We start from the raw sequence: 24,894 nt of genomic DNA on the forward strand, positions 1-24,894 counted from the left end.
ATTGAGTATGTAGCATTTTCCCTAGTTCCTATGTATACAAGCCATGAGGAGCCATTTTTTGTACCACCTCTCAGTTTAGCTGATGGCATAACTCCCGAAGCACGTTAGTTAAGTGCATCTCTTGAGGATGTTCTTGAGGGTTGTGTTCAAGGGTTCAGTCTGGTGTTTGTCTAATTATCTGACTTAATCCAAAGATAAATTACAGAGTGTTTAGATCTAGTCTTTCTCAACATTTTAAACATACATCTTATCATCCAAGAAATACAATCTTTAACTTTAGGGGTTGATATTAAAAATGACACTTTATTTTCCAAATATAAAAGTATTAGGTCATATTAAGAGAAATGTGGTTCTACAAGTTAGGCATGCTCACTGGTATCAGACTGGAAAATTTCATTCCCTTTCCCCTTGAAGTATCACTGATCTGGAGGATGGAAAAAATAAGTATTTTTCAAGAAATTCTCCTTAAATATTATTTACTGCAGTGGAGATGTTGATAAGGCTGGCCCCCAAGAATTTCAGGTAAAGCTAGTTATTGCTACACAAGGGCAGCTTCAGGGCTTTTACATCCAGTAATATCCAGGGCAGAGGCCTCCGGGTGCAAGAACACTAAGAGGCCCAGCCATCAAGTAAGAAAGAAGAGAAGGCCTATGGGTGATTAAGTCCCAAAGGGAAGGAGGACCTGGTCCCAGGCAAAGGAAACCCAGACTGATAGTGTCGTGAATTTGTTTCCATTCTCAGCACTCCGGTGTGCCTCTTCCTTCCCCTCAATCTCAGCAAGATCTGCCAGAGTGTGTGGTTCTGACACTACCAGAGCAAGCACGGGAGGGCAGAGAACACAGATGGACTTAGAAATACAAACTGTTAGAGATGTCTTCTCTATCGAAAGGTGGGAGAGGAGCCCATGTCAGACCCAAAGCTCAGACTACTCTTAACTTCTCAGGGTCAGGAGGTTGAATTGCCAGGTTTGACCACGGTCAGGCGACAAATGTTGATTCAGGAGGCCGGCTATAGGTGGGTCAGCCTGTTAGAGGCATCACAGGTTTGCATCCAGCAAAGGCCTGAGTCAGGGGGCAGAGAGGCAAGGTCAGTGGAAGGGGGCGGGTCCCGAGTGGGGGCGTAGCCTGGAAAGGCTGGCATGTGGGCGGGGGCGGTGCCAGAGGTGGGCCGAGGCTGGAGTCAGACGGCAGGGGCGGGCCCAGAGGCGGGGCCTAGCCCCAGACGGTTCGCGCCTGCGCATAAGGGTACTGGGGGGCGGGGCTGCGCGCGCGCGGTGTGCGGGCTCCGGAGGGCGGAGTCCAGGCAGGCGCCGGCCGAGGGAGGGGGCGCGGTGGCTTTGGAGTCCTGGGCTCCCTCAGGCCGTGGACGCAATGGTGGCTGCTGCGGGGCAGGCGGCGGGACCGGCTTGGATGTGATGGGCGGCCCCTCGCTTCACCTACCGTCCTTGGGCCTGTAGGTCGCTGTGCGACCCATAGCCGGGCCGCGGCTGAGGAGGCAGCGCGACCTCCGCACGGTGAGAGCCGGGGTCGGGGCGAGAGCCGGGGAGCGAAGTCGGGGGCGGGAGACGAGGGGTGGCGAGCCCCCACGGCAGCGCTGAGCAGGGTTCGCTGTCCTGGGCCCAGACCTGGGCTCTTGGGATAGGGCTGTGGCGTCTTCCGGCCTCCTGCCTTCCGGAGGACCCTCTGGAACCCCCGCGAGCCGCCCGAGGCCGGGCAGCTGTGGAGCGGGGAGGCCAGACGCCCCTCGCCCCTGGGGCTGTGACAGGCGCATCGGGGGCCTTGGGCCCCTGGGGCTGCGGCCCTTCTCTCAGGAGAAATCAGAGGCAAGCTGAGATACCCAGTGATTTCAGAGTCAGGATGCTTGTGAGGGTTGATAGGGGAAAGTACCGGGGTGCCCCGAATGACTGTGGGTTTTTTTTTTTTTTTTCCTTTTTAAAATTACTGGGCCCAAACAAAGACACACCCTAAAAACACATCTTGAGGAAAAACTTTGGTGGCCCACACCGTTGCATAGGTTCAGATTCTTCTTTTCTTTTTATGCATCTGCTGTTTCTCTACATATATATTTTTAATGCACCTTACTTTTTTTTGTCAGGCAAAGGGAGAATGAATCCTTTGGGGGAGCGTTTGATGGCCAAGCTTGAGTTTGAATTTCAATAATTGCAAATTCATCTTTGTAGGCTACCCAGCCAATTAGGCTTGCTGTTCCTAGACTAGGCCTGAGCAGCGTGGAAATTACCGATGCAGGGACTCTCTGCAGTCCCAGACTGAAGTGTGTATGTTTCACTCTCACTGGTAAAATAACTGGAAGGTAGCCTTTTCAAAATAATATTTTGAAAGACATTCCGTTTCACCCCCTCAGCATTGAAATATTAATCGAACCTATTAATTTTGCCATTAAAAAAAATTTCTTAAGTGTAACCTTTTAGACTAGTTTAAAGAGAGTTTGGTTGTTGCACTTCTTTAACCTAAAGGAATTTAAGATACTTGCTTTCTGAAGAAGATAGTCACAAAAAACATGGTTTATCTGTAATTGATTTATATATTACAAGAATTTAAGCATTCCTCCCTGTTTTGCCTGAAGTCAGACATTATTATTGTTTACCTGTTTATTTACTACTTCGTATCTTTAGTAGTTTCTTGCTTATTTTCTTTGGTGGTTCATCAACATGACGTCAAATAATCTTTAGGTAACACACACAACACACACTTCCTTGAACCTGTTAGCTGTAATTCATACTCTTTTACTTCAGCGTTGTATTAATATGCCATAGTAACAAACTGCTGGAAGCCATCCTGAACAGCAGGAGCTCTCCATTTAACAAAAACATAAGACAGTTTATTCTACCTTTCCTCACTCAGACCTACATTTTCTGTTTGACTCAACTTTGAATGGGAAAGAAGGGGAGACGTTTAAATTTCATGTTTAAAAATCCATCAGTGACTCTTCATAATTTGTATTCGATAAAAATCAGAGTCCTTCACAGTTTCTGGTACTTGTCTGTATTTCTGATTTCATCTTCTACCATTTTGCCTGCCCTGTCTGTACACAGAGTACTTAGAGTTTTCTGAAGATGTCCTCTTCCTTTGTGCTTTTACCTCTATTGAGAGTTTACCTGTTGCCTCCATTGATAATTCTTCTCTAGTAAACAACTTGCCCTTCAAGGCCCGACCAAATTATCACCTCTGAATCTTGTCCAGACATCTTATCCCATTTGTCTCCACTGGTGCATTAGTACATTGTACATTCTGCAGTTAGTACTTGTCAGTTGGTAGTTAATGATTACTTAATACGTCTGTGTCCACTAGACTTTTGGGCTTAAGGGAAGAGACATTTGCAACTCCTAACACATGCTGTTGTATGGCACAGGTGCTCACAAACTGTTCATTGAATGAATTTTTGAGGAATGCTCCTAATCTTGAATATAGTTTCTAGGCAAAGCACGTTAGCTACCTCTTGCCATGTTAGAAAACTTAGAAGAGATGACTGCACAAGGTACTTTAAAATTTCTAAGAATAAAGTCAAACTTACTGTAGCTAGTTAGGAATGAAACCCTATTTATGAAACCCTATTATGAAACCCTTTATAAAAAAAAAAGCCAATATGTTTTATGACACAAGAATGACAAAGAGTATGACCAGTAAGGATTTCTGCTTTTTAAATTTAGGCCTTTAAGACAAATTTGTCCAAGGTCATGCAGGTAGAAAGGGACAGAACTGGGATACAATCCAGGTCTTTTGACCATCTGTGTCCTTGCCCCCAGTTTCTTATTTCTAACTCTTTTTAACAATCAGAGTAGGAGATTTTGAGAGGTTTGGACGTATTTAGTTAAGGGAGTCTATTAGTGGAATATCGAACTTGAAAGAATTAATAGATTATTTGGTTCAACTTTAAAATTTTCACTCATTAAGCAACTAAAGCCCCAAAGGGCAAGAACCTTACTTGAGGTCACTTAGAGTTACTTGTATCCCGTATCTCCTGACGTCATGCTTGTGTATTTTTCATTATTCCATGGTGCTCCAGGGGAAAATGAGGAAGTTACCAATTTTCAGAGGGAGAGCAAATCAGCTTCAGCCTCCTTGACTGCTTAGCTGCCTGCCACTCTTAGGGTCTTAGAACCCTTGAGGCTAAGAAACATGATGATTCATTTGGGAATATAGGAGAAACCTAATCTCACTATTCCATTTGTCTAGAGAGATTTGGATCTCATTGCTCGACAGAGTGTCCTATAATAAGTGGCTTCTGCTCACCATATGGAGACCCCACATAAAGTTACATTTTGATGGTAAAATAAGATTTAATAAAATAAGGTTGTAGCTGGCCGCTGCTACTGCTAAGTTGATTCAGTTGTGTCCGACTCTGTGCGACCCCATGGACTGCAGCCTACCAGGCTTCTCCGTTCATGGGATTCTCCAGGCAAGAACACTGGAGTGGGTTGCCATTTCCTTCTCCAGTGCATGAAAGTGGAAAGTGAAAGTGAAGTCACTCAGTCGTGTCTGACTCTTAGCGACCCCATGGACTGAAGCCTACCAGGCTCCTCCATCCATGGGATTTTCCGGGCAACAGTACTGGAGTGGGGTGCCATTGCCTTCTCCAACAGCTGGCTGATAGCATGGTTAAAATTACATGTATGGCTAGCTGTATGTGAGACGAGCTATCTGATTACACCTACATGATAGGTTTTTTGGGAAAGAAAAATTGGTTTTATGCCTTTGAAAACGTAGTTTTGGAATGTATACTTAGTATAATAGGCCTGATCAATATCAGCAGGCTACTTAATGGTCAAAGAAATGAAAAAAAATTAAAATAAACTTAAAAGTTTTTTCTCATTTATTTGTAATATTGTACTGTAATCAAAGCATAGATATAGTGTTCAATATTTGCTTTCATATTTAATGTTTTCTTTTTGTTATGGTTTTTATGCATTTAAATTATTATACAGTGTTACAGTGAATTTATTTATAATAATTGGATATCGAAGCTGCTTCCCATTTTTCACAGGATGCAGTTAGTTATCTTGTCGAGGTCCTTTGTTTTGTTTCTTACCTTTAGGCTAAAGTTCCAGAGAGAGGCTTATAAGGTCAAAGGGTGTGAAGGTTTTTGTCATCTTTGAAAAATATTGCCAGGTTTATTTCTGATGGTAGTGTTTATTTACACTGCTTCCAGCAGCTTTGTTGACCAGTTTTATTTTTTACTTTTACAGGCTTTTGTTTTTAACTTTTTTTCCCCAAATGAGTATAAGAGTATCTGGTGTCTAAGGTCACTGTTCACAACAGAAAAGGAAGTGCAGTATTTTTCTCATTGTATTTTCTTCTTTGTAGGATTGTCTTTTGCCTATAAATTTACTGGAATCTTCTTACTAATTTTCATTAGCACTTAGCCTCATAAATATATTATTCTCTTGAAATACGTTTGTGATGTTTTATTTTTGTTATTTTTATTGCTGTAGACTTTCAATTTTAAAATTATTAAAATCATTGACTTAAAATTTTTTGTGTGAGATTTCATCTTTTGATTATGAGGTCTGAGAAAAATGTCCTTCCACCATATTTTTATTTTCTTAAGCTTGTAGAGTTTGTTTTATATATGTGTGTATATATGTGTGTGTGTATATATATATATATATATATATATATATATGCAGTTGTAATTGCATTTAAGTTATGTGGCTTTTATACTAAAGAGAATCACATTCTTATGAATATCTGAATTTCCGTTGCTAAACTACTGTCTTTTTTGTTCTTGAACTTGGATAGGAAACAAAATGAAGCTAATATAGTTATTTTTTTTTTAATAAATGGATTAAAAAAAAATTTAGACCAAAAATTTCATGAAAGCAATATTTTGGTTAATTGAAATATTTGTTGGTTCAGGATTAACTAGAAGATCAATTCTGATTTAACTTTTATTGTTAATCATTCTAAAATATATGAGAATAAAATTTGGTTATCTTCTTCCTTTGGGAGTAAGATAGTCTAGATAGATGAGACAATCTTGGCATAATAGTTAACATTGATTGCTGGCACTTTGAATAGAACTTCTTACTTAATCTTCATAATGATCCTAAGATGTGGATTCTTTTCATATTCTCATTTTGGAAATGAGAAGGAGAGGTAAGGTGACCTGCCAAAGGTAACACAGCTAGTAAGCATTGGAACTACAACTCAGTCTGCCTGCTTTTGAAGTTCTCTATTTGAAAAATATATTATTTTCCCTGCTCAGGATTTGAACTTTATCTTCAGGTCCTGGAAGCATATTAGATGTTTCAAAGCAAGAGAATGATATAGGATGTTGTATCTTTTAGGGAGATGGCTGCTGTGTCATTGGATACGTATTGACATATGTATATTGACATATTGTGGATATATATTGAATTGTGTTTCTGATAGGAAGTAGTTGAAATAGGTCTAAGGAGAAATGAAGCCTAAACTGCAAGTTGGAAGTAGAGATCAGGGGATATTATGGAAATATATGGAGCCTAGTAACTGATAAGAGAGTGGGAAGCTGGAGTGTTGATTTGGACATTATCGAGTTGGATAATGACAAATGACTATGTGCTCACAGCACTTTGTTCTGTTTTGCTCATAGCACTGACTGTGATTTATTGTACCTAAAACTTAGTGACACATTTACCTCCCCTATTGGGTTATGTGCTTGCCAAGGCCAGGAACTGAGTAGAAAGCATGAACTAATACAGGCAGATGGCAAGAAACCGAACTGGGGGTAGGAAACATGAAATCACCAAAGTCAAAAAGTGGCTGGAGGAAGAGAAGCTCTAGAGAGTGGCAGCTGTCAGGGAGAAGGGGAAAAGCCATCAGTGCAGGATTGGGTGTGCTAAGGAGAGGGGAGTGTTAGCACTGAAGAGAATACAGAATGCCACCGCCGGCTGCAAATGGCTTTGGTTTGTGTGATTTGCTGGTGGGCAGTGGCTCTGTGGAATTAAATAGTCTTTCCTTCGTTTCTGACCTTTTCCCCTCCTCAGGACCTTTTTCAGACTATGCTGTGTCCTCTTTATAGCTTTTGCCATCTGCTTGCTGCAGGTGCTGATGCTGGGGCCTGACTCAGCCTATGGAGAGCAACCAATCAGAATGATCCTTTCTTTTTAAGTGAATTGACCAAGCAAGAGCATGATAGGTGTAGTCGCTTGAGTTTTCAGTTCTTTTCTCCTGAGTTGGTTGCCTTGAATGCTTCCAGAATTACCTCTCTGACTTGGTTACTACCTCTGGTTGGTTGAGATTTGGAGTCATTTGGAAGCCAGAGGATTCTTAAAGCCTGCATCCATGAAACATTTTCACATTTTCCATGTCAGTCAGAAAGTTAATTTGAAAATATTTAGATTGTTTTTGAGGATTGTTGACCATCATTCCAAATAATTAAGAATCTGTGTTCTCTTTGTATAGTTCTGTCATTATCTAAGGTGTGGGAACTTGTTTTAAATTTCTGTGATCAGTTCCTAACTTACTTCATTTGTCTGTTTTTCGAGGAGTCACTTAGAAAAGGAATTTGTGCATGATATCGTCTGCTGCCATTTGCTTCAGAGCATCCTTTCCTTCACTGTCTGCGTTGTCCTTTCTCTTACCCTTATGCCCAGTTTCTGTACTTGGTAAGTAGAATAGGAAGTGGAAAAGAGAAAAAATATGGCTAATTATTCCTCTCTCCCGCCTTTCCAGTTGTTACTCTTTTCCCTCCCTATTACTGCTCCCAGCTGTCCATTTTGGCATGATCTGCCCCATCTCTTCAATTCTGTGTGTGGTAATGGGGGATGCAAGACAGCTCTTTAATTGAGGAATGCAGGATTTCTTAGGGTTTTGTTCTTCTGTGGTCTCTGTTTTGATGTCATGTTGAAGAGCCTAGATGACATCTTATATCTTAACAGATGTTTTGATTCCCTGGCAATCTACTTCTCTTTAGAATGGAAAAAAATAAATGCAAGTCCTGTTTCTTTGACTCCCTTCTGCCTCCCTCCCCCCTCCCCCCACCCCCAACACCACCCCAGCCCCCCACCCCATCCTCCCATATCAAGATACCACAATCTTTTGATGATGGAGCCCCTAGTGGATACCCTAGAGACAATGAAGATAGGCAGTCACCAGAAGCTACTTTGAATTGTTGTTGTCATTATATTAATGAGATTTGATTGCAGCCTGAGTGCTTTGGGGAAATTTGAGAGCTTTCTCTGACCATTATGTCTTGGCAGGCAGTGTTAGGGTTGGGAGTTACAATTTTCTCAGAAGACCATAGCTCAGAAAAGCTGGGACTATTCATAAGAGCTGTTAAAGTGTACAGAATGGATCTGGTGATATTTTGATCTGAATTGGTAGGCTAGCCTACAGGAAACATATCCAGGTGGTGTTTCTTTACAGGGAGGCAGGGATGGCCATTTCTTCCTCGTTTATTTAAAAATTTTATCTCAAGCTTATTTTATTTTAAGATAGTCTGGACTTGTCAGCCCTTATTTGTAATTGGCATCAGCTAGAGCCGGAGAAGGCAATGGCACCCCACTCCAGTACTCTTGCCTGGAAAATTCCATGGACGGAGGAGCCTGGTAGTCTGCAGTCCATGGGGTCACTAAGAGTCAGGCACAACTGAGTGACTTCACTTTCACTTTTCACTTTCATGCATTGGAGAAGGAAATGGCAACTCACTCCAGTGTTCTTGCTTGGAGAATCGCAGGGACGGGGGAGTCTGGTGGACTGCCGTCTATGGGGTTGCACAGAGTCAGACACGACTGAAGCAACTTAGCAGTAGCAGCAGCAGCAGAGATGTAGATTTGGTCGTTTTTATGGCCAGTTCTGCCGTTGACTTTTTTTTAAAATGACTTGAGGATTTCTTCATGGTAAGTTTCTTCAGCCCAGACTTTGAGACCAGTTCCTGGATCTGGATTTTCTTCGTCTGTGCCATCTAGCCATTCAACAAATACTGCTGGGCACTTGCTAGTAATGATGCAGTGAAGAAAACATATTTTCTGATCTTGTAGGAACTTATATTCAAGTAACAAGATACGGGAAGTAAACAAGTATATATGTAATATGTTAATTATTTTTGTTGTTATTGTTTAGTTGCTCAGTCATGTTTGACTCTTTTTTGTGACCCCATGAACTGTAGCCTATCAAGCTCCTCTGTGCATGGGATTTTCTAGACAAGAATACTGGAGTGGATTGCCTTTTCCTTCTCCAGGGGATCTTCCTGACCTAGGGGTTGAACCTGAGTCTCCTGCATTGGCAGGTGGATTCTTTACCACTGAGCCACCAGGGAAGCCCATCAGCTACTGTATTGCTGTGGAAAAAAGCAAAGCAAAATAAGGTGGGAAAAACATGCAGGGGGGATGCTTCTGATTTATATAAGGCAGCTAGAGGAGGCTGCAGTGATGAGTGGTGAATGGAGATGTGGAAGAAGTGAGGTTGTGATTAATTTGTGCTGATATTAGGGGAGGGAATTTGAGGAAGATGAAATAAGAGCGCAGTCTTTTGTCTGAAGCATGCTTGTACTATTTGAAGAGTTGTAAGTAGATCCTTTTTTTTTGTACTTTGGTGAGGGACAGGGATGCCTGGTGTGCTGCAGTTCATGGGGTCGCAAAGAGTCAGACATGACTTAGCGACTGAACAACCACCACAAGTAGATCATTGGAGGCGCTGAGGGAAATGACATGAAGGTGGAAGACGAGGTCAGAGAGGTGTGGGAGGGGCTGCAGGGATGGCAGTGGGTGTGCAAAATAGATCATATATGACGTTTTAGGCCAGTAGATCTTTTCAGTTTTTACCCTTGAAATGGGAAGCTATTGGTTGATTTTGACTTGTTTTAAATAGACCTCTTCAACTGCTGTGTAGAGAATGTCAAAGGTGAGGCATAATCAGATAATTCAGCAGGCTTCTGCAATAACCCCCGATGGGAGATGATGGTGATTTTAGGCAGGGCTGGGAGAAGTGCGCATGTTCTGTATACAGTACATTTTGAAGGTAGAGCCACCAGAATTTGGTGGTGGATTGGATGTGGGTTGTAGGTTTTGACCTGAAAACCTGAAAGAATGGCATTGCCGTTTACTGGCATGGGGGAAAACTTCAGGAGAAGCAGGTTTTAGGGGTAATAATGAGTTCAGTTTTGGATTTGTTAGCACTCCAAGTAGAGACACTGTCTAGACAGCTAGGTATACATGAGTCTGCAGTTCAGGTCAGACAAATGGCTGGGGATATAAGTTTCCTGTCATTGGCATAGAGGTAGTATTTAACACTATTAAAACTGATTGAGATAATCTAGGGAGTGAGAGACTTCTCCACTGGAGAAGTCAAGAGACTTTGCCTTGGGGTCCTATAATGCTGTTGGAGAGAGAGGGACCTGGAGAGCGAGAGTTAGTACTAGAGTTAAAAAAGGAGAGTGGATCACAAAGAGTCAGACACGACTAAAGATTGAGGAGGCGCGCGCGCACACACGCACACACACACATCAATTTTATCCTAATCTGTGACCCTGAGGTCTGTCATTATCATATATGTGTCTTTATGTATTGACCTATTTTTTCCCAAATGAAGACAGTGGCTCCTGGAGAGAGAGATAAAAGAGCATCTCTTCCCTCCAGTTTGGTGAGTTTTCTTCAGTTCAAAAAACTGTAATTTTTATATGTGGGTAGCAAAATTTTTAATGAGTTATTAGGAATCTGTCAAGTTTTTTTTTTTTGGTTGTTGTTATTTTGACCAGTTTTTCTTTGGTAATTTTTACTAATTAGTAATTTTTACTGATTATCATTCTCAGTGGTTTTGCACACTGCTAGCCATGTGGTTTGTGTGTTAGTTGCTCAGTCATGTCTGACTCTTTGCAACTCCATGGAGTGTAACTCAGCAGGCTTCTCTGTCTGTGGAATTTTCCAGGCAAGAATACTGGATTGGGTTGCCATTCCCTTCTCCAGGGGGATCTTCCCAATCCAGGAATCGAACCAAAGTCTCCTGCATTGCAGGTAGATTCTTTATCGTCTGAGCCACCAAGGAAGCCCTTAGCCGTGTGGTAGGTTCTGAATTTTGATTTGGTTTTCTCTGTCTGCTCTTGTAGTTTTATTATGAAGTACCTTAAATTTTTTTAAAGTAATAAAAACCTTTTAAAGTATAAGCAAAATACTTTTAAGGGAAAAAATCAGCGGCCACTCTTTCTCCTTTTTTTCTAACGTCTCTGGTTGCACTTGTACTGTAACTGTTTCTGATTATTGAGTTATCTGAGATGAGTTCGGAAACTCACATTGAAAGCCCATATTACAGTTACAGCACTTTATGTGCCTCTTTCTGTGGTTTACTTATGGTTGAGTACGTAGTTGTCAATATTTAGTGCCGGAGCATTATTGCAGCCGTTTCTTCGACTTCTTTAGTTTTCTTCCAGCTTTTCTTTCCTTAGCCACTGATGCATGCTGCTGACTTGGATTTCTGAAACAAGCTTTGTTATTGCTTAAGAACCTTCTGTGTTCCTGCCCCGTGTCTGTCTTCTTTCCCTCCTCCTACCTGCAGTTGTGCTCTGCTTTAGGGATGTAGAGTGCTCCTTAGGGAATACTAGGGCACATTTGAGGTTTCTTACCACTGGACGACAGGGGAAGGGTCAGATTCCTTATCAGTGTACAGAAAGTCCTTCATGAGCTGTGGCCCTCACCTCTGTCATGGTTCCATGAAGATGAGAAACTCTTTGACATCCCCGTGCTTTTGCACATACTATTTCTTATTTTTACAGAATACTATTCAACTTCTTAGCTCTATCTTGTTAAGTGACTTCGTCTTTTGAAAAGCTCAGCATAGACATCTCCTTTTCCAGGGTGGCTTCTGGGTCCATTTTTATCAGGTCTCCTCTCCCCATCCTCCATTATCTTCTCTGTCCTGTTACCTGTGTCCCTTTACATTTTGCAGTTATTTGTTGTAGTATTTGCTGTATGTTACTTTGTTTGCTTTTTGTCTGGTCTCCTTTGTTCCATTGCAAACTGATAGTCCCTCAATAAATTTTTGTTGAATGAATGATTGAATAAAGCAATTAATTATTCAGTTCAGTTCAGTCGTGTCCGACTTTCTGTGACCCCATGAATCGCAGCACTCCCTGTCCATCACCAACTCCCGGAGTTCACTCAGACTCACATCCATTGAGTCAGTGATGCCATCCAGCCATCTCATCCTCTGTCGTCCCCTTTTCCTCCTGCCCCCAATCCCTCCCAGCATCAGAGTCTTTTCCAATGAGTCAACTCTTGGCATGAGGTGGCCAAAGTACTGGAGTTTCAGCTCTAGCATCATTCCTTCCAAAGAAATCCCAGGGCTGATCTCCTTCAGAATGGACTGGTTGGATCTCCTTGCAGTCCAAGGGACTCTCAAGAGTCTTCTCCAACACCACAGTTCAAAAGCATCAATTCTTTGGTGCTCAGCTTTCTTCACAGTCCAACTCTCACATCCATATATGACCACTGGAAAAACCATAGCCTTGACTAGATGGACCTTTGTTGGCAAAGTAATGTCTCTGCTTTTCAATATGCTATCTAGGTCGGTCATAAGTTTTCTTCCAAGGAGTAAGCATCTTTTAATTTCATGGCTGCAGTCACCATCTGTAGTGATTTTGGAGCCCCCAAAAATAAAGTCTGACACTGTTTCCACTGTTTCCCCATCTATTTGCCATGAAGTGATGGGACCAGATGCCATGATCTTTGTTTTCTGAATGTTGAGCTTTAAGCCAACTTTTTCACTTTCACTTTCATCAAGAGGCTTTTGAGTTCCTCTTCACTTTCTGCCATAAGGGTGGTGTCATCTGCATATATGAGGTTATTGATATTTCTCCCGGCAATCTTGATTCCAGCTTGTGCATCTTCCAGCCCAGCATTTCTCATGATGTCCTCTGCATATAAGTTAAATAAGCAGGGTGACAATATACAGCCTTGACGTACTCCTTTTCCTATTTGGAACCAGTCTGTTGTTCCATGGCCAGTTCTAGCTGTTGCTTCCTGACCTGCATACAGGTTTCTCAAGAGGCAGGTCAGGTGGTCTGGTATTCCCATCTTTTTCAGAATTTTCCACAGTTTATTGTGATCCACACAGTCAAAGGCTTTGGCATAGTCAATAAAGCAGAAGTAGATGTTTTTCTGGAACTCTCTTGCTTTTTCGATGATCCACCGGATGTTGGCAATTTGGTCTCTGGTTCCTCTGCCTTTTCTAAAACCAGCTTGAACAACTGGAAGTTCACGGTTCTCGTATTGCTGAAGCCTGGCTTGGAGAATTTTGAGCATTACTTTACTAGCATGTGAGATGAGTGCAATTGTGTGGTAGTTTGAGTGTTCTTTGGCATTACCTTTCTTTGGGATTGGACATCAGTTTAATTTTTACAGGATGTGCAAATAAACAATTCAGACAGCATTCTTAAAGCCAAAGACTCACCCTCATAGTGTCTTAGGAAATTGACATTTTGTTAAATATTTGTTCTTATGAGCAAATAATAATATTTGTTGATGATTCATTATATAGCTCAAATTTCTCTTTTTGTCTGAATATCTGAAAGTAGCTGATTTGAGCAATACAGGTTTGAACTGCATGTCCACTTACGTGTGGAATTTTTTCAAAAGTAGATACTGTAGTACTGTACCATCTTGGTTGCTGACATCTGCAAATGCAGAGGGACCACCTATAGGCAAGGCTGACTGTAAGTTGTACTTGATTTTCAGCTGCATGGAGAGTTGGCACGCTTAGCTCCTATGGTTTCATTTTTTTTCTCTTTGATGTTTCTGTTTGGATATTGTCCTTAGACATCTCTCATCCTAACCATATCTTAAACTAAACCATATCTTCCCTAAACTTTATCTTGACTTCTCCATTAGTGTTTTCTATATTACCATCTTGTAGTCACTTAGGTTTCTCTGTGGTAACTTTGAGTCTTCCTTCTATATCTTGTCATTACTGAGTTCTTTTGTAATTCAACAAAATGTTTTTGGCCACTTCCTGTGTTCCTGTTTTGTTCTAATGGTGAGAGGTCTAATAAGAGCGGGTCCCAGTCCACAAATGATTACGATGCAATGTGATGGGTATAATTTAGTAATAGTGGAATATCTAGGGCACCCTGGGATTAGAGAATATCTCTCTTTCATGTATCTGTTTAATTCTTATTTTGTCTACTGCCAGCATCTTTCAGGCCCTTGTTATTAACGTTTAGATAATTTTGCTGCTAAGTCGCTTCAGTCGTGTCTGACTCTGTGCGACCCCATAGACGGCAGCCCACCAGGCTCCCTCGTCCCTTGGATTCTCCAGGCAAGAATTTTAAGACTGCTTAATAGCTTGTAACTCTCTTGTCATTCCAGTTCATCATGAAATTTGTCACCAGGCTAGTTGTTTCAAAAAGGAAAGAAGAAAGCTACTTGTCTTTCTTTTTTCTCACAGAATAAAATCTAAAATAGAATAAAATCTGGAATGCAAGTCTTTGGCCCAGACTTCCTTTCTTGTCTTCTGCTACATGAACCTTTCATTCCAGCAAAACTCTCCCACATTCTGTTCCCAATACACTTTGCACTCTTCCTTTTTTGTTTCCTCCTCCCAGCAATGTTTGTTTGTTTTTTTTTCTCTTGCTCCTTCTACTCATTGAGATTGTATCTATCCTTGGACATAATTACTAATTGTTAAATCCTGTGTGAACTGTTTAGATGATCATGCCCATATTCCTGACACCCTCTTTTTCTTGGCTTCCGTGATATCACTCTCTCCTGTTTCTCTTTATTACCTCTTCTTTCTCAACTGTCATTACTAACTGCTGTCCCTTAATGTTCATATTTTTAAGGTTTCAGCCTGACCTCTTTTTTTCTTCATTGTTATGCTTTCTTGAACACACGTTATTTTTTATTACCTCATACGTGTTCATTTATTCACCCTAGTTTCTCTCTTGAGCACCCCAGTCCTTAAGTTTGCTGTTTAGAATGTCCACCTGATTGTTTAACAGAAAATCTGAAACTTAAAACATCAAATATTTGTACATGGTCTTCTCTGGACTCACGTATTTACTTCATTTCCTGACTTGGCTAGTGATGTTGCCAGTCACTCAGTTACCCAAGTTGTAAACCTGAGAATCATCTTGACTTCTGTTCATTTTCCTTTGGCGGTCAAGTTCTGCTGATGGAGCTTTTCCTTCCCCATTCTCCTTACTGTTTCCTTGGGCCAGGCTCTAATATTCTGAGTAGACCATTGTAAAAAGCCCTTTTGAAAGTGATTCTTCTCTTTGTGTCCTGGATATTCTACAGGAAATGCATGTTGGTTGTATCCAGCAGGAACGTCAAAGGCAAAATAATTTTGAATCTGCCATCCTAGAATAGCACTTGAACCAAGGACTAAACGTTGTGTATCCATTAAAGGTCTATTTCCTAAATATCTCTGTTAGGTGACATTGGTATATGCTTTTTACAAGAAATTTGCTTAAGGGTTAATAACATAATCTGTAAGGATAATGGGAAAAAGCAAGAAAAGATACATGGATAAGTGCCAGATACAACCTTAAAGGACATTTTCTTAATGAGGTAGGAAAAGAGATTAAAGGTTTGAAAGTAATACTTGCTGTTCTGTGTCCAAATGCCAGTTAAAGAACAACTGAGTTTAGGAAGATCTTGAGGCTGTGAATAAATGAAAATAGGAGCTTTAGTGTGGAGAACTGTAAGCTAATATATTTGAATAGTACTTTGAAGAGATGCTGTTTAACTGTCAGTTAATACCCAGAAGAGACTCCTGATATCATTGTTGCATGTTCCTGGAAGATGCTGGCCTAATATGCTGATGCTGCAGATAGGATAACATAATCACTGTACCTCTACATCCTTTAATATGATTCACCAGCACAAGTTGTTTAGTATTGAATCATCATTTTCTGAACCCAGATATAGCCATAGAAGAGCTCTTTAGTTTCCTGAACTTTTTCTTGATTTGCTAACAGATTTTGTAAAATTTTGTGGAATTTGTCTTGCTTGTAACATTTAAAGAATTCTACATTTGCAGAAGAAAGTATTTTAAGATTTGAATCCTTTATATTCTGGATGATTTAGCACATATTTCAAAATAATTGAATTTTACATGTTGGTGAATATTTTGCAGAAATACTAAGTGTATTTTTATTAGCTTTTGCTGTTGCTACATTGTTGATCTTTATTTACATTTTGGATAAATTTAGGGTTTGTGAGGCTGGCAGTAGATTCTCACTTGGAAATTATGTTGGAAAATCTTTGAGCATCTGTAATGTAGCATTTTGACATTTAGGGTGGGGTGTGTGAATCATTTTGGCTTACATTGTTCTGCCTGGGGAGCACCCTAGAGGAGGTAAGAAAGAAAGGTAAAAAGTCTTCAGAGAGAATAAGGTGGACCAAGGTACATGGGTGGGCATTTTGAGCCAAGGCGGGTAGTATGGCTCCAAGACTGATAAGAAGTCCCAAAAGATCATGGTATGGTCACAGATCCTTGGGTGGTTTGGTGTAAGTGGAAGACAGGGTTTGTTGTGCAGTGATGAGAGAGAGCTGCTGCAAGGGAATGAAAGCCAGATTTTGAAGGTTTTTTGGTCTTAACTGCATTTTCTTTTAATTTTTATTTTTAGTTGGAGGATAATTGCTCTACAGTGTTGTGTTGGATTCCGCTGTCGAACAGCGTGAATCAGCCAGAGGTGTACACGTTCCCCCTCCTTCCTGAGCCTCCTCCCAGCCCCTCCTTCCACCGCACCCCCAGGTCGTTTCAGAGCACCAAGCCGAGCTCCCTGTGTTGTGTTCAGTTGCATTTTCTTACAGTCTGTGTGTCTATGGATAGGTCGTGTGGTTTCTCCAGTTTCATTTTGCTTAAATTTACAACATGAGAATAATGAAAATATCTACATTGTAGGATAGTTGTGAGGTTTAAATGAGGTATTGCAGGTACCTGGGATACAAGTCCTCGTTGATGTCACCTGCTGCTGTTAGTAGTGTTTTAAAGCATTTGTTCTTTGGAGGGCCACTGAAAGAGTTTGAGTTGAAGAGGGAAATGATCAGATTTGTGATTTTAAATATCAACTCTGGGAAAGCTATAGGGATGAAATGAAGGGGAAGAAACTGAAGGTAGGAATTAAGAAAAATTATGCTAGAATACTAGCTAGAGATGGTAAGATTCTAGATTAGGAAGTGAGGTAGTGTTGGAGAAGACAGAATGGAGTTGAGAATTATTACAAATTGACATGACATTGTATTCCATGAGTTGGAGAGATCTAAAGGAAACGATTCATGAGGTCGCAAAGAGTCGGACACGACTGAGCGACTGAACTGAAACTGAACTGAACTGAAAGGAAACTAGGAGAGCAGACAGCCACCATGGAGTACCCAGCTAGGTAGGAGGCACTGTATTCTCCTACTCATAAGAGAGTGCAGAGAGGGTGGTTAGAAGCCAGTACTTGTCATTGCCAAGGAGCCAATGACTGAGCTGGGTTGCCTACTTTTCCTCAGTGGGGCAGAAGTATTTGGGCAAGTCTGGATGAGTCCAGAGCAGTGACTCTGGGCAGCTCACTGGGATGAGATAATGGGATGGGATAATGTGCCTACTGTCAGGAAACTCTCCTAGGTGGAGAAGAAGAATGGCAGAGACCACAAGTAGACCTAAGTGTAGTGGGGCTTCCCAGGTGGTAAAGAACCTGCCTGCCAGTGCAGGAGACATAAGAGACATGAGTTTGATTCCTGGGTCAGGAAGATCGCTTGGAGGAGGAAATGACAACCCACTCCAGTAGTCTTGCCTGGAGAAACCCGTGGACAGAGAAGTCTGCCAGGCTGCAGTCCATAGGATTGCAGAGTCAGACACAACTGAAGCAACTTAGTGTATATAGACCTAAGCAGTACCAGGTATGAGATAGAAAAAGAGCTAATCCCTGAGGAGTTGGAATGACTAACTGACGGTGTTGTGCCGTATTATTATTTAGATTTTCTAATTACTAAAAGAGGATCAAGCCCTACTAGAGACTCACCTAAGGTAGTTTTGTTAATTTTACAAGCCCAGAAGTATCCTTCAGACATTTGCTATTTTAACATTTGATAGTGAGACCTTTTGAAGTATTACTTTATAGTCATTTGGGTAAAGATGTATTTCTGTTTTTTAGTTGTGTTTTTCTTGAAATACTTTATACCCTTTATGTTTGTGTATTTTCATTTAATTGTGTTGTGTCTGGCAAGTTTAATTGTAGCATTTGAAAAACTACCTTTCACAGTAAAATGATTAGTTTTTGTTTATTACTAAGTTGACTATTCTTACCTGACATAATTTCACTTAAACATTCTTTCATAACAGATAACAAAGTTCTATCTAGAATCTTATGACATGTATTTTCTTGTTACTGAAGTGTTCTATGCGTTGTATTGACCAGTTGCCAGTATAGGTTAAATATAAATGTACTTTGATTTTAAGGTGTGGTTTTAAGACTTCAGACTTCTGTGGTTTTAATACTCAGACTTCAGCCTTTAACTTTTTTCAGTTGTAGTTTATAAAATTATCTATTGTTTGTGTCTTTAAGGTAAACATGATTTTGGGATTGTTCATAGTGATATTAGTACTTTCATTTCTTTATCAGCAACCCCTAGTTGTTATGTTTCTTTTGCTGTGGAATTAGAATAAGATTCTTTCCTACATATTGCTATGTCCAAGGTAAAACAAACAAACCCAAAACACCCTTATACTAAAATTGTAGTCATAACATTTATTTTCTTCAGTAACTTTAATTTCTTCACTCAGTAGCTTTTACTGTTTTTTCTACATCTTTTAAGAATGAAAATTATTCAAATATGTTGTGGTCCTTGTTTTCAAGGAGCTTGCAGTCTAGTAGAGAAAGTAGAACACATGTAGACATGATTTTAAAGATAAAATGGTGTGATACTTGCTATACTTAGAGAGGCATAGGAGTGTTTAGGAGGAACACTTGATCCGGGTAGAGATCACATGGACATGCTAATTCTACAGTGAGGTTTATTGTTTATGTTACATGAAAAGAGAAAATACAGAAGCACAGAGCTGTCATCTAGTAGCCTGATATAGATCAGAACATAAGGCATAGGACATTCCAGAGAGCAGAAGTATAGATATTGTACTTCATGCGAGGTTGCAAATTGCAAAAAACCTGTTCTGGTCCTTCACCTCTTGTCATGCCATCTCTTTGTAGAGCTGTTGTGTATACTTCTTGTCTCCCTGGGGGGGACACTGCTCTGGGTAGTAGAAGAGACAAGTTGGTTTGTTGAGGGGAAATACATATGAGATGGGTTGATTATTTAGCATGGGTAAGAGAAATTTAGGACTGACTGCTTAAAACTTTTTTTTCTTTTAAATTTGGAAATTATTTCATATTCAGAAAAGTTACAAGAATGAGAGTAATACAGAGACTGAGTAGTGTTTATCCAGGTTCACCTTTTGTTAATATTTTATGCCCTTTGCTTATCATTTGCTTTCTCACGTATGTACATAAATACGCATATGTATACATATGTCTGTATATGTGTCTGTGTTCTTGCACGTGCCCACATGTGCCAAGCATTTGGGAGTAAGTTGCATATGTCATGACGTGTGCGTGCTAAGTTGCTTCAGTCGTGTCAGACTTTGTGCGACACCGTGGACTGTAACCCAGCAGGGTCCTCTGTCCATGGGCTTTTTCAGGCAAGAATACTGGAGTGGGCAAGAATAGTGAATACAAACTACTTCACTAAATTTTACATTGATACAGTAATTTAATCTACCATTTGTATTCCAATTTAAAAAAAATTGACTAGGTCTCTTTTATAGCTTTAACCCCCTTCCACAGACTGCCTTTTAAAGAGCAGAGAATCAATCTTGAGAGATTTTTGGTAGCAGTTTTCTATTAAAAGTCTGAAGGAAATCATGGAGACTCAAGTTGGATTCCCCTTTTATTCTGCATCTTGTCTGTCCCCCAGTCTTTCCATCTCAGAAAATGGCAGCACCATTAGAACAACCATAAGTTGTTCCATTTAATCTATCAGCAAATGCTATGGCTCCTATCTCCCCAGTCACCTTGAACTCCTTTCTGTCCATCAACTTCACCCTGCCTCTCCATATTTCTCATCTGAATCCTTCCTGCCTAGCTTCTAAACTGATTTCCCTGCTTTCATCTTTTCTCTCTTACAATTCATTCTCCACATAACAGCCGGAATAATCTTTTAGAAATGAAAATTGAATTGTGTCACTCTCTTGCTTATAGCCTTGATTGGCTTTTCATTGCATCAGACTGCTAGCTCCTTTTAGATAACAACTTAAATATTATCCCTCTAAGATGCTTTCCTTGATGTCCAGGATGCTCTTTTCTTCTAGCATTTCACTGTTTTCCTGCATAGGATTTATGATTCATACTTGTTTACTTGTATTTATTTTTCTTTTTTTCTGTCTCCTATACCAGACTAATTGCAAAAACCATAGCAGTCATATCTATTCTGTCAGCTTCTGTATACCTGGCACTTAGTGTATTGCTAGGCGCTTACCAAGTCATTAATAAATATGTGAATACTCTAGTAAAAGGAGACCTGGGGGACTTTCTAGGTCTGCTGCCCGCTCAGTGTAAGAGTCTGCACTGTCTCTGGCAAGTGACTGTCTGTCTTGTTTCTGAATGCGTTAACTTGTTGAGTAAATTCTGACGGTTTGAAAAGTTTTCATTATTTTGGTCATAGTTTTTCCTCCAAGGAGCAAGCATCTTTTAATTTCATGGCTGCAGTCATCATCTGCAGTGATTTTTGGAGCCCCTCAAAATATAGTCTCTCACTGTTTCCATTGTTTACCCATCTATTTGCCATGAAGTCATGGGACTGGATGCCATGATCTTAGTTTTCTGAATGTTGAGTTTTAAGCCAACTTTTTCACTCTCCTCTTTAAGAGGCTTTTTAGTTCTTTGCTTTCTGCCATAAGGGTGGTGTCATCTGCATATCTGAGGTTATTGATATTTCTCCTGGCAGTCTTGATTCCAGCTTGTGCTTCATCCAGCCTGGCATTTTGCATGATGTACTCTGCATATAAGTTAAATAAGTAGGGTGACAGTATGCAGCCTTGACATACTCCTTTCCCGATTTGGAACCAGTCTGCTGTTCCATGTCCAGTTCTAACTGTTGCTTCTTGACCAGCATACAGATTTCTTAGGAGGTAGGTCAGATGGTCTGGTATTTCCATCTCTTGAAGAATTTTCTACACTTTGTTATGATTTACATAGTCAAAGGCTTTGGCGTAGTCAATAAAGCAGAAGTAGGTGTTTTTCTGGAACTCTCTTGCTTTATCGATGGTCCAGCATATGTTGGCAATTTGATCTCTGGTTTCTCTGCCTGTTCTAAATCCAGCTTGAACATCTGGAAGTTCACGGTTCACATACTGTTGAAGCCCGGCTTGGAGAATTTTGAGCATTACTTTGCTAGTGTGTGAGATGAGTGCAATTGTGCGGCAGTTTGAGTATTCTTTGGCATTGCCTTTCTTTGGGATTGGAATGAAAACTGACCTTTTCCAGTCCTGTGGCCACTGTTGAGTTTTCCAACTTTCCTGGCGTATTGAGTGCATTTTTACAGTATTGTCTTTTAGTATTTGAAATAGTTCAACTGGAATTCCATCACCTCCACTAGCTTTGTTCGTAGTGATGCTTTCTAAGGCCCACTTGACTCACATTCCAGGATGTCTGGCTCTAGGTGAGTGATCATGCCATCGTGGTTATCTGGGTCCTGAAGATCTTTTTTGCTTAGTTCTTCTGTGTATTCTTGCCACCTCTTCTTAATATCTTCTGCTTCTGTTAGGTCCCTACCATTTCTATCCTTTATTGTGCCCATCTTTGCATGAAGTGTTCCCTTGGTATGTCTGATTTTCTTGAAGAGGTATCTAGTCTTTCCCATTCTGTTGTTTTCCTCTATTTCTTTGCAGTGATCACTGAGGAAGCCTTTCTTATCTCTCTTTGCTATTCTTTTGGAATTCTTCATTCAAATGGATGGATTCAATCTTGCCTTTTCTCCTTTTTCTTTAGCTTCTCTTCTTTTCTCAGCTATTTGTAAGACCTCCTCAGACAACCATTTTGCTGTTTTGTATTTCTTTTTCTTGGGGGTCCTCTTGATCCCTGCCTCCTCTACAATGGCATGAACCTCCGTCCATAGTTCTTCATGCACTCTATCTATCAAATCTAATCCCTTGAATCTATTTCTCACTTCCACTGCATAATTGTAAAGGATTTGATTTAGGTCATACCTGAATGGTCTAGTGGTTTTCCCTACTTTCTTCAATTTAAGTCTGAATTTGTCAATAAGGAGTTGATGGTCTGAGCCACAGTCAGTTCCTGGTCTTGTATTTGCTGACTGTATAGAGCTTCTCCATCTTTGGCTGCAAGGAATATAGTCAGTCTGATTTCGGTATTGACCGTCTTGTGATGTCCATGTGTAGAGTCTTCTATTGTGTTGTTGGAAGATGGTGTTTGCTACGACCAGTGCATTCTCTTGGCAAAACTCTGTTAGCCTTTGCCGTGCTTCATTTTGTACTCCAAGGCCAAATTTGCCTGTTATTCCAGGTGTTTCTTGACTACATACTTTGGCATTTCAGTCCCCTATAATGAAAAGGACATCTTTTTCGGGTGTTAATTCTAGAAGGAATTGTAGGTCTTCATAGGTGTTCAACTTCAGCTTCTTTAGCATTACTGGTCAGGGGATAGATGTGGATTACTGTGATGTTGAATGGTTTTCCTTGGGAACAAACAGAAATCATTCTGTGATTTTTGAGATTGCATCCAAGTACTGCATTTCGGAGTCTTGTTGACTATGATGGCTACTCCAGTTCTTCTAAGGGATTCCTGCCCACAGTAATAGAAATAATGGCCATCTGAGTTAAATTCACCTATTCCAGCCCATTTTAGTTCACTGATTCCTAAAATGTCCATGTTCACTCTCACCATCTCCTGTTTGACCACTTCCAATTTGCTAAAGTTAAACTAAGGCCCAACATTTATTTCCTTGAGATTTAAACACATTTTAATTTTTCTGCAGTAATGTATTAAATTAGCTTAGAGACCTGAGATAATTTGAATGAGAGATTGGTGCCTATTCTTTTCTGTCTAAATTATTTCTTGAAGGTACCAAGGCAGACTGCTAGTACATTATTTGACTTTTTTCTATCAATACTGTGATCCCTACTTTCCTGAAATAGGATACTATTTTGATATTACTTTCAGTTAAAACTAATAATTAAATGGTAATTATAATTGAAGTTTAGAAAGGATTTTTCTGAGAAAAATCTTACTGTAACTAACGTATTTAAAAGTAGACTTAAAAATGAATCCATACTTTGTTTTTACAGAGACATGTCTTTAGAATTGAATTATAGTAATGTCCAAACTTCAGGATGTTTATTTGAATACTTGGAAAGCTGTTTTCTTATAAAACATTATTTTATGTTTGTACAATCCAAAATAATAGACAATAACACCATTGGATATTAGTAGTTAAATTTAGAAAATAAAATTGATTAAAATTATTCTTTTGAATTGATATGTGAAAAGAATCACGTTTTATTAGATGAGCATTAAGGACATTTAAAAAGAATGAGGGAACTGACAAAGGATTAATTTCCAAAATACACAAGCAGCTTATACAACTCAGTACCAGAAAAAAAAACTTGATCAAAAAGTGGGCAAAAGACCTAAACAGACATTTCTCCAAAGAAGACACACGGATGGCTAACAAACACACAAAAAGATGCTCAACACTGCTCATTATTAGAGAAATGCAAATCAAAACCGCAATGAGATATCACCTCACACCAGTCAGAATGGCTGTCATCAAAAAATCCACAAACAACAAATGCTGGAGAGGGTGTGGAGAAAAGGGAGCCCTCTTGCACTGCTGGTAGGAATGTAAGTTGATACAGCCACTGTGGAAGACAGTATGGAGATTACTTAAGGAGCTAGGAATAAAACTACCATATGGCCCAGCAATACCACTTCTAGGCATATACTCTTGAGGAAACCAAAACTGAAAAAGACACATGTACCTCAGTGTTCATTGCAGCTCTGCTTACAACAGCTAGGACATGGAAGCAACCTAGATGTCCATCCGCAGATGAATGGGTAAAGAACTTTTTGACCAACCCAGTATAGTTCTTTACACTGGCCATCCTGTGACAATGTCTACTCAGGTCTGGGGAAAGGGGAAGAATGAGGGGAGCAATTCTCTGGATGACTGACAGCCAGTATGCAAAGTTTTATGTGTATGCAAAAGTTTGTTGGTAGGGTCTTTACATTTTAAAAGTTTCTAAGACATTGCAATAGAATGTTTTATCCTTGTGTATTTTAACATATACTGTTCAGAACATTTTACATGCTGCATACTCACACAGACACGCATAACTGAAACTACAGTGTCATGAAATACTTCCACTATGCATGATGCCTTCTGCTATTTTCTGTTCCATTCTTACTGTTGTATCTGTAGCAGGGGCATTGATTAAGTAGAAAAAAACTGCCTTAAGACTACAATAAATCTATAATTTCTAAAATTTAATATAAAGATGACTCTGAAATGTTGCAAAATTAATTTAAAAAAAAATCCAGCTGAGCTTTATAAAAACTGCTGAAGCTGTAACTATCTTAGGTTCTACATTGATTTTCCTTATATGAGACACTTACAAAATAAAAATGTTTACATAAAATAATTACATTTTATAGTACTATTTCAGGTGTTAAAAACATTGCAGGCATGTTTCTTGCTCTGAGTCCGCTGAATGTGACATGCCTCATTTCTTTGACCTGACAAATAAGACCATTACTACCCACAAATGGTATCACTCCATAGGAAGAGTCTGTCACCATTTTACAGTCTTTTTCTACCTTAGTCTTTCATCAGCAGCTTGATTATAGAATTCAGATAAATCCTTTTGAGGTTATCTGCAACTTCTGTCTTCCTTTACTGGCATTTTC

The 24,894-nt window shown here is 40.0% G+C and overlaps 1 protein-coding gene across 7 annotated transcripts in view; it reads left to right on the top strand.

Moving 5' to 3' along the window:
- Positions 1–1,300: 1,300 nt before the first annotated feature.
- Positions 1,301–24,894, top strand: part of CCSER2 (coiled-coil serine rich protein 2) — a 154,849-nt gene continuing 131,255 nt past the window's right edge. For all 7 annotated transcript variants that reach the window (XR_240518.5, XM_005226522.5, XM_003587997.6 and 4 more), the window contains exon 1: positions 1,301–1,513. The gene's annotated coding sequence lies outside the window, so the exon portion shown is untranslated. The remainder of the gene's footprint in view (positions 1,514–24,894) is intronic.

The sequence above is a fragment of the Bos taurus genome, chromosome 28, assembly GCF_002263795.3.
Source record: "Bos taurus isolate L1 Dominette 01449 registration number 42190680 breed Hereford chromosome 28, ARS-UCD2.0, whole genome shotgun sequence".
Classification (NCBI taxonomy): domain Eukaryota; kingdom Metazoa; phylum Chordata; class Mammalia; order Artiodactyla; family Bovidae; genus Bos; species Bos taurus.